Source organism: Lolium rigidum, chromosome 2 (assembly GCF_022539505.1).
Source record: "Lolium rigidum isolate FL_2022 chromosome 2, APGP_CSIRO_Lrig_0.1, whole genome shotgun sequence".
Taxonomy (NCBI): Eukaryota; Viridiplantae; Streptophyta; class Magnoliopsida; order Poales; family Poaceae; genus Lolium; species Lolium rigidum.
In genome coordinates this window covers 176335103-176344197 of record NC_061509.1, presented here as the reverse complement: position 1 = coordinate 176344197, position 9095 = coordinate 176335103, and the positions used below count along the sequence as shown (strand labels likewise).

The 9095-nt window shown below is 42.8% G+C and overlaps 1 long non-coding RNA gene across 1 annotated transcript; it reads left to right on the top strand.

Moving 5' to 3' along the window:
* The first annotated feature begins 2837 nt into the window (after positions 1-2837).
* On the top strand, positions 2838-4527 carry LOC124687733. Its single transcript, XR_006998289.1, has 4 exons — positions 2838-3390; positions 3715-3762; positions 3857-3909; positions 4072-4527. It is a non-coding gene; the product is annotated as an uncharacterized LOC124687733 (long non-coding RNA).
* Positions 4528-9095: the final 4568 nt, after the last annotated feature.

Below are 9095 nucleotides of genomic sequence, written 5' to 3'. Positions count from 1 at the left end.
GGTATGATTGTTGCACCCCCATGGGGCTCTCACAGCGTTTTCAGCTTCTCAGCCGTCGGATTTTTACTGTGTCTGGTCAACATTCGATCTCAGCCATCCATATCTGGCAGTAGCACACTAGCGAAAGCCATGAACTGGCCGTTGTCTACCCGCATCTGGCTGCGTTTGGGTCCTACGGTACGATGGGTCCACACATCAGTCTCTACGGCTCGTTTCGGATGTGGCGAGCTAGCGTGCGAAATATCTTCACCGCGCGGAAAAGGTGGGCCGAAACCCTACCTCACGGCCTCACCCAATCCCTCGCACGCACTTCCTCCCCAATCCCCTCTCGTTCTCTAGCATGGCAGCGGCGGCGGCGCCGAGCACGCGCCTGGGCAACGAAGCCAAGCGCGCGCCTGGGCAACCACGAGGGCGCGCCAGAAGACGGCGGCGGCGAAGGCGTGCCAGGCGACGGCGGCGGCGAGCGCCGCGCCTGGGCGATGACGGCGAGCGCGAGCGCGCGCCTGCGCGACGGCAGCGACTGTGGCGGCGAGCGCGCGCTTGGAGATGGCGGCGGGGGCGAGCGACGCCTGGAGATGGCGGCGGCGGCGAGCGCGCGCCTGGAAACGGCGGCGGCAAGCGTGTGCCTTGGCGACAGCAGCGACTGGGGTGGAAGGCGCGCCTTGGCGACGGCGAGCGCGCGACTGGAGCGCGCGTTGGAGGAGGAGAAGGCCGAGGATGAGGCAGCTGCCTCGCCGGCGCCTGGATCTCCGCCCTCCTCCCTCGACGGCGAGGGCGGACAAGACACATCTGGAGGTGGTGCGTCTCGGGAAGACGTGCGAGGGCACCAGCAGTGCCTCGAGCTCCACCTCGACTAACCACCTCGTGCCCTCGCAGCTCCGCCTCGATCTCCACCTCAACCTTGCGCCCCTGAGATCCGCCTTGAGCTCCACCTCGACCTTGCAGCGGAACGGCTTGCTCTCCTACACCTCTTCATTCAGGTCTCTCTCCCCCATCCTCCTCTCTATCTACCTAGATTCCTTTCATGAACCAGCTCGGGAATAAGCAATATAATGATGTTTATCTATTTTGGTATTTCCTCTGTAGAGATGGACGGATTTGGGTATTTCCCCTGTAGAGAGATGGACGAGGCTGCCGAGGAAGATGGTTCCATGTGCACTGTAAAATCATCCTCCTTTTGTTCATGGCAGCCTGCGAACTTTCTCCATCTATGTTCTATAGCACATATTTGTTGGATGCTGCTAAAAAATCGATGATTGATCGTTCTATCTAGATGTGCTTCTAAGAAGAGATATGGAGGACCAGTTTTTCCCTGTAATTCTTTCACTGCAACTGATGTCGGGATTGGTATTCTTGCAATCTTACCTGAAGGGACTGCACGTACATGGTTTCAGGCTTTCAAATTTTGGATGTATAGGGAGAATCTCAGAATTATTTGCTATGGTAATAATTGTTATATTGGGATAACAGAAATGATCTTTTAGCTTACACACCATAGAGATTAAAGTATCACTTTGACTGGCTGTTTTTGCTTCTATTGCACTACAAATAGTACAGTCAGGTATACCAATTTAGACTATTCATCTATATTGAAAGTTATGATTTTATATTTCAGAGATTAAATGAGATTGAGTATGAGGAAAGAGTTCATGTTGATCCCTAGAGCTATGAAGTGTTCTCTTCATTTCCTGGTCAGATTGTTGGATGTCAAGTAATATAGCTACTGTATTTCTTTGCTTTGGTAAAATTCAGCTAGGATATCTCTGAAAATAATTCAGCTAGGATATCTTATATGATATTTTTCTTATGTTTGGATATCTCTGAAGTTCGCATGTTGTTTCTCATCACCAGGCCAAGGATAGGTGGGTGGCTATGGGTTTGTTCCTCTCCTCTGTTGAGTGCGTATGCATGTCTCAATCATGTTACTGTGATGTCAATATGTTCAGGGGACTCGTCATGTTTGGTTGTGGGGACTCTTCATGGTATCTTGAGGGAAAAGGTTTATAAATCCATTAAAACTGAATCTTAGGTGAGTTCTCAGTTTCAAGGTTCATAGCTACTATTTGAAGTTATCTGTTAATTCCTCTTATTATCATGTTTATCTGTCCTGGTTTTCAAGGCATCTTTTCTGATTTATATTAGCGACATGGGAAAGAAATAACTAATTCACACTCTTCTACTATTGCAGATTTGCTTTAAAAACTATTTTAATTTTAGCAAGAATTAACTAATTCATTTTTATTCTACCATTGCAGGTTTGCTTCAAAGACTATTTTCACCAAATCAACAATAGGCAGATTTTTTAAACCTCCCCTTGCAAGATTTTCAATATGGTTTTACTATTTCCACATGAAGATTATTACTTAATGAAATATACCATTTATTATGTACAAATCGTTGGGGACCTACAGGTTTCTCCTCCTCCTTCTCCTCTCTCTCTCTCTCTCATATGCAATATCCATGAATTTATTTCCGTTAGATCCAGATCCATGTTGTTGAAGCAAGACATGAACTGCCCTGGTATGGATGTATCCAGATCTGAAGAAGCACCTTGTTTTTTCTTGTGTTTTGTTCATGTAAAGGAACACTTCTTGGTGTTGATTGTTTGGATTTTTTCATTGTGAAGGTATTCTGTATTTGGAAACAGAGCAAATTTTCCCTCCATTATTTTTGTGCTTACCCCGAATTAATCAACAGAAGGAGTGAGCACCCTTTATTTTAAAATATTACTCCTGATATTGTTTCCATAGATTTATATACTAAAGCAGCAAAGTCGGTATATTTCTATTTCATGACCGATGTAATTTTTAACCATTCATGTATGTCATGATAAGTTCTCTTTAACTTTTGTAGTCACTTCATGTAGCTTTTAGATCGGAAGTTGCAGTGTAAATGTGTTGGCGTGTTGAAATCACTCAACTATCTATTGTAGGCAAAGATATATTTTTTCCATTCATTTCTTACTTTAAAGCATGCCATTAAATTTCCATTTGCTTCACATGGTTTAGTGGGTCACGGATTTATACAACTACCTACCATACAATAATATTGTGAGCCAGTTGAGAAAAATAGTTTCGTACCATTTAAGTTCTAATTCGTTACTGTTTTTCTGATCCACGTCCTTACTACCTCTATTTTGTGTTTGTATTTTGTCTCACAGGTAATCAGAACTGACTATTTCTCCCTCTGACGCCCCCTCCGCCCGCGTCCTTCCCTCCTCTGTAGGGGCGGATGTCCACCATCACCAAGCCGTTCAAGATGACTCCATCGTCCTTGCGCTCAGCCTGCGAGTTGCAATGCTCCACCTCCCAGGTGCCTTCGCTGGTTCGCCCGTGCAGAAAGGAGACAAGGACATGGGAGTGCTTGTGGGGAGCCTTGTTTGTTGCTAAGGTACGGCCATGGCCAGCAGCACCTCCTCTGCATATCTCCCCTTGCTGCTAGAGGAACTGGTTGAATCTTCAGTATTACATGAATTGTTAAAGGATATATATGTGATTGAATAGCCAACCGTGATGATGGCTTCCTATTTTATTTCTCCTATTTTTGATTGAATAACCAACCATTTTAGTTTTCGGTTATCAACGCCTGTAATATGATGTCTTCCTATTTTATTTCTACTATTTTGCGACGCAAGTTACTGTGAACAAATCAGTGCTGTTTATCTATTCGAACCATGCTATATTTTCTCTTTTAACTGAATTTTTCTGTAAACAGGTCGGTACAAGTGGATGTGACAAGTCTGTTGGAGATCTTCTCTATGCAGTGAGCACCTCTATCGTTTTCTTGTTTGTAGTTTATACATTTGAGGTTTATGATGTTAGACTTACGAGGCTGCACTTCCCCTTGGATGAAATAGGTTGCCACTTTGTCCATCGTCCTGCTCTCATCAACTATATTGTGTCAGTGAAGGTATGTTTGTTACTTTTTTGGTTCTCCAATCGAAGTTCAGCAATCAGTTTGCACTATATGTTTCTTTTTGGAGCATAGATGAATAATGAATTATGTTTCAAAGTTCTTTTGTCTTAATATTGTGTACCTGTCAATCTGATTTTTTTTTATGTCACTATTCAGATAAAGGGCCCTGCACGGCTTGATGCTTCTGTGTCATTTGTTTCTAATGTTGGTTCTGAATATTTGGATATCGGGAAATTTGAAAAGCCTGTGGTGTAGGTATGCTTTTGCAGTAGAAGACCAGAAGTATATATGCTTCTGCAAATTATAATCAATGTATGCCACTGTGCACACTAGAGAAAAATTATTATTTGGTAATGTGATTGTTTGAATGCTAATGTATTTAGTTGAGCAGGGATATGAAAACAAGTAAGAATTGGGTGTTTGCCGAGTTATCCCAAACAGTGGTCTCGTGGCTCGGTCGTGGTTCCAGTTGCCTGCCTCTTCAGCTTGAGACACACTGAACCGTTAGATGAGATGGGTCATGAGCTGAGATGTTGAGTGAGGCCACTATTATGATTGAGTATGATGGTGTCGGTATGTTAGGCCAATACCAACCTTAGTTGAGGCATTACTACAGAGAATTGAAAGCTTTTTTTCTCTTCTTTATCTGTGATTTTTCTTTTGCAGTACATGCTATTGTTCCTATGAAATGTTTTATTGGGGTGTAGTTGAGGTCATTCCTTAGCCCCCTCATGCTTCTAATTAATGTTACCTTTCAGGTGCTCTAGGATTATGGCCAACAAGAGAATATGTAAAGAGTAGACAAAGAATAAAAATGCTTATGCTGCAAAGGATTTAATGGGCGTATAATCAAGTATTTGGGACATGGCTGCTTGCCAATACTTTACTGTATCAGAATGTAGTCTGGCCGCGGCTGCTTCGGCTCGTCTGCTGTTCGGTTGTGGTGAGCGTGCGCGTGACCTGTCCTACTCTTCCTTGCAATCTTGCAGCCTGGCCGTGATTACAGTTATATCTCTTTCATATGCTCCTGTGATTATTATGTTCTAATAAATTTGTCAGCCTTCATGTTAGATGTAAACCTGAGCTTAGCTTTTACATTAGGTGTGCTTGCTCCATTTGCTCCCCTCCAGGTTAAATGTGCCTTGTCTTTGCCGTGAGATGGCAGGGACTGGCCAGAGGGCACGGGAATGACAGCGCCGCAGCGCACCTTGCTGTGAGACGGCAGAGGCCGGCTAGAGGGCATGGAGATGGCAATCGATATCAGGCCAGAGGTTGGAGCAGCAGCAGCACGGACGTTTCCTTCGTGTCGAACTCAAACGCAAAGGTAAGATCCCAATCTGACCTGCTCGCTGTGTGTCGAGACCAAAAATCACAAGCTTTCATCTTGCTTATGGCCATGCTTGTGCTGGTGCAGAAAAGGAGAAGAGCCCGACTACTCTAGGTCATGTTAGTGATTACTCTGATTATTTAGTGATATAAGTTGGCATGTGAGGTCTTGGCATCGACATGGGTAAAGAAACTTATGAATCTTAAATGTTGTCTTCCACATGCCTTTGGCCTGGGTACATTTCGTGAGATTTAAAATGGGTGATTTATGCTGTTTACACATTAGAAGCACAATTAGTTTATGTTAATTACACTAACATGGTATGTTGAAAGCCTCATAGTTCATTTTTCTTCTATATGCTACATCTCTGTCCGTGGTTGCTACGGTCCAACAAGTTTATTTTATCCAAATCCATCAAGAATTTATAGTTGATCCAAAAGGGATTATATCAAACAGAGCCTACACCCAGTCATATTGTTTAAGTGGTTCTGTTACATTTGTGGAACAAGCAGCTCATTCTTTAGTTATGCTAATGCAATTATCAATTATATTGCAGGTGGAAAGGAACTTTCTGGATAATTATTTTCCTGAAAGCTCTGCAAAATCTATTCATGATAGCCCTATTTACTTTGTATTATATAGGGTTCTTTTGACAGCTCCCAGCTAAGTGTTGATTTGTAAGGCACTATCTCAAACTAAGTTAGGTACCTCTTGATAATGTTATTATTATTACGCTCTAATTGATTTCCAATTGACATGAGGTATATGTTTCTTAAATATGTGAAGTTATTCCTTTAATATTGCAGCTGCACATATAGTGCATACTCTGAACTGAACTAGCCATGCCAGTGCTCTTTGCATGCCTAATTGATCAGTAGTCACATATATCACACTACCATCAGAGATGTTGTGACTACATATTTAATTTCTGCTGCTACCATCAATATCTATCTCCGCTATAAAAAAAATCAGCATTCCTCATCTCTTTGTTAATGCAGATGTGAAGAATCCTTTCAGTTTTTATATCTATCTCATGCTATTTCTTTGCATTTACATTCCTTTTTGGTTGCTTTTCTAACAGTTTTCATTATATTAATGGCCTGTAGTATTTGGTGCTGCAATGGCCTTTCATTGACTGTTTACCATGCAATAGATTTTGCAATTGGTACGTACTATCAAAGGAGGGAAGTTCATCTCCACAAATTGATCATGCAGCCAGTATGTTCCTATTTTCTTTTTTTATTGGAAGCCAAAATTTTACATACCTAGCTGTATTTTCTTTACAGCTTTTAGAGAAGAATAAGAATTGATTTCCGCAACTTTAATTGTCCGGAACGACCTATCCCTATGCTTCCGTTATTAATGTCCTTATCAAGTTATCATGTATAGATAAATGAACAAGGAATTATTTAGTTTGCCTACCAAGTGTTCCAGTAGGTACTGTGCATTATTGTAAACTGCAGTTTTCTGTCTGTATAACTGAACATGCTATTTCTGGCTTTGCCCCCAAAAATGATGCAGTTTTGCATGTTTTATGTGTGGTGTTTTTATCCTACTGGAGTTCTGCGTGTCTTCATCTATATGCTTCGCTTAGTCGTAATGTGGGTATGCCCTTTTCTGTAATTTCTGGTAGTTTTCATTCAGTTTAGACATCTATAGGAGACAAATACTCTTATCAGTTGTTTGCTCTATGCTCTGTACTCTGATGTACCAAGACACTACTATTTTCCTGTAGTATGGGACGTCCGTTTAGTGACAATACGATGAGACATCATTCCATCATAAACGAATCAACAACCCAGCCATTTTCACTTAGATTTTATCTACTATGTGGTAATAGTGTGCTCCAAATTGGCCAAACCTAAGACTGGTTATTTGAACTCTATTGCAGGAACATGACTATACTCAGAGAACTGACTTCAAATATCTAGAGTGTGAGCTTAGAAAATATCTGGTGCTTAATCTACTTATGGCAGTTGATGCAGCCATGGATGCAGCTTAGTTTAGATCAAATTACCGTTACGTTATGTATACTTCCTGCCACCTGCTGGTTCTATGCTATCATATATTCAATTTTTTTGTGTGCCATATGGGATGCCCTATAGAATACGAGGTGTAATCATCATCGCCAAGCCTGGGATCGCAACCTCTGGTGATGCGCTCTAATCTTAGCCTCTGTGTAATAAATAATGAATGCCGTCATTGTGAATCCTGTGTGGGCTCCTCTATGTATCATAACTATATATATGTTGATAGCTATTGTATTGTATTGTCTTCCGTATTAGAACCATATGCTCATTACTGTTATAATGTATTTCCCTATTTTGATGGTGCTATGTATGTTCATATTATGTAGATATTAATATTGCTATTCTTACCTTCTATATTGCTATGAAAAAACACTATTGGTTGTTGTATAATCATTTTCCCTGTTGACTTCATTTTCTAAATCCAATAAAATGTAATTTTATTTATTCATAGATTGGTAAGAATTTTACGGGGTCGTGCGCCAAGGCGCACATCTAAATCTAGTATGCTATGCATCCTCCCACTCTTTATTTTAGAGTGCGATCGTCGTTGAGACAGAGCTTCAGTCCTAACTTTGAGCTATACCTGGCTATGTACACCCCAGCCAAATATTGTATCTACCAGTGTGAACATTTTCGAAATGAAATATGTCCTTTTTCGGCTCAGCAAAAATGACAATCTATCTTGATTTTATCATTTTGTGAGTTTTGGTTGTTTTTACTGAGGGTCAAATACAATGTATTTCATTCTAAAAATTTACACACTGATAGTATACAACATTATCTAAGTCTAAGTATTTTTCCATAAAAATTGAAACTTCAAAAACGAAAGTACCTGCATGCAAGGGCACAAAATGAAGCAAGTTGATCTACTTGTGACGCAACTGTCAATAATACAAGGGCACTGAATGCAGGTACATGTAGCACTCACGAATGCATGCATGCGTGCATGCAAGTGGAAAAAATTAAGGTCAAATTGATTCGACAATTGCTATAGTCCCTAGGACGCTAGTACTCCGTAGTTTTTTGTTTTCAGAAAGTATACGATTTTGTATGTTCCTATAATATAATAAAATGCTTGTAAGTATATTCAGGTGTTACACTAACAACATGATACTTGGGTGTGTTTCAGTGTTTGTGTGGTGAACATGCATGGACCAGAGTGCCCGGTGATCTGCTTGCCTTAAACTAACCCACTCTCCCTTGCCAGAAACGGTCTAACCCGGACGCGATCTTGTCAAACCACTCTTCAAACCACTATTTCGGGGACCCGAGACCAAGCCCAACCCATTCGCCAGCGCCCCCCTATAAGTACCACCTTCTTCCTATCATCTTCATCACTTCATCTACCCTGACCAACAAAGCTTGAAGTCAATCAGCCTTCGAAATCAGCTCCAATCTCAACTGAAACAAAGGGAAGCGGCAACTTTCGGCACCCAGAACTCCAGCCATGGCGGCACTCCCGGCCCAGCGCCTCTTCTTGGCCCCGTCTACCTCCACCCCTTCTACCTCTGCAGCTCGGCCACGGCCACGGCCACGGCGGAGCAGCGTCGCTACCTGCCGCGCCGCCCTGCACGTGCCTTCGGGTATTCACGCCGCGCAGGAGAACCTCACCTTCCAGCTCGACTGGATCGAGACGCCGCGCGTGCCGGCCTCCCCCTCGGCTCAGGTGTCGCTGGAGAAGCTCCGCGCGATCGCGGATGCCGCGGCGGACCGCGCCGAGATGCACGACATCATCGGCAGGCAGCGCGACAACTGGAACCACCTGCTGCTCCACTCCACCAACTCCCTCACGCTCGCCGCCTCCGCCATGGCCGCGCTCGCGC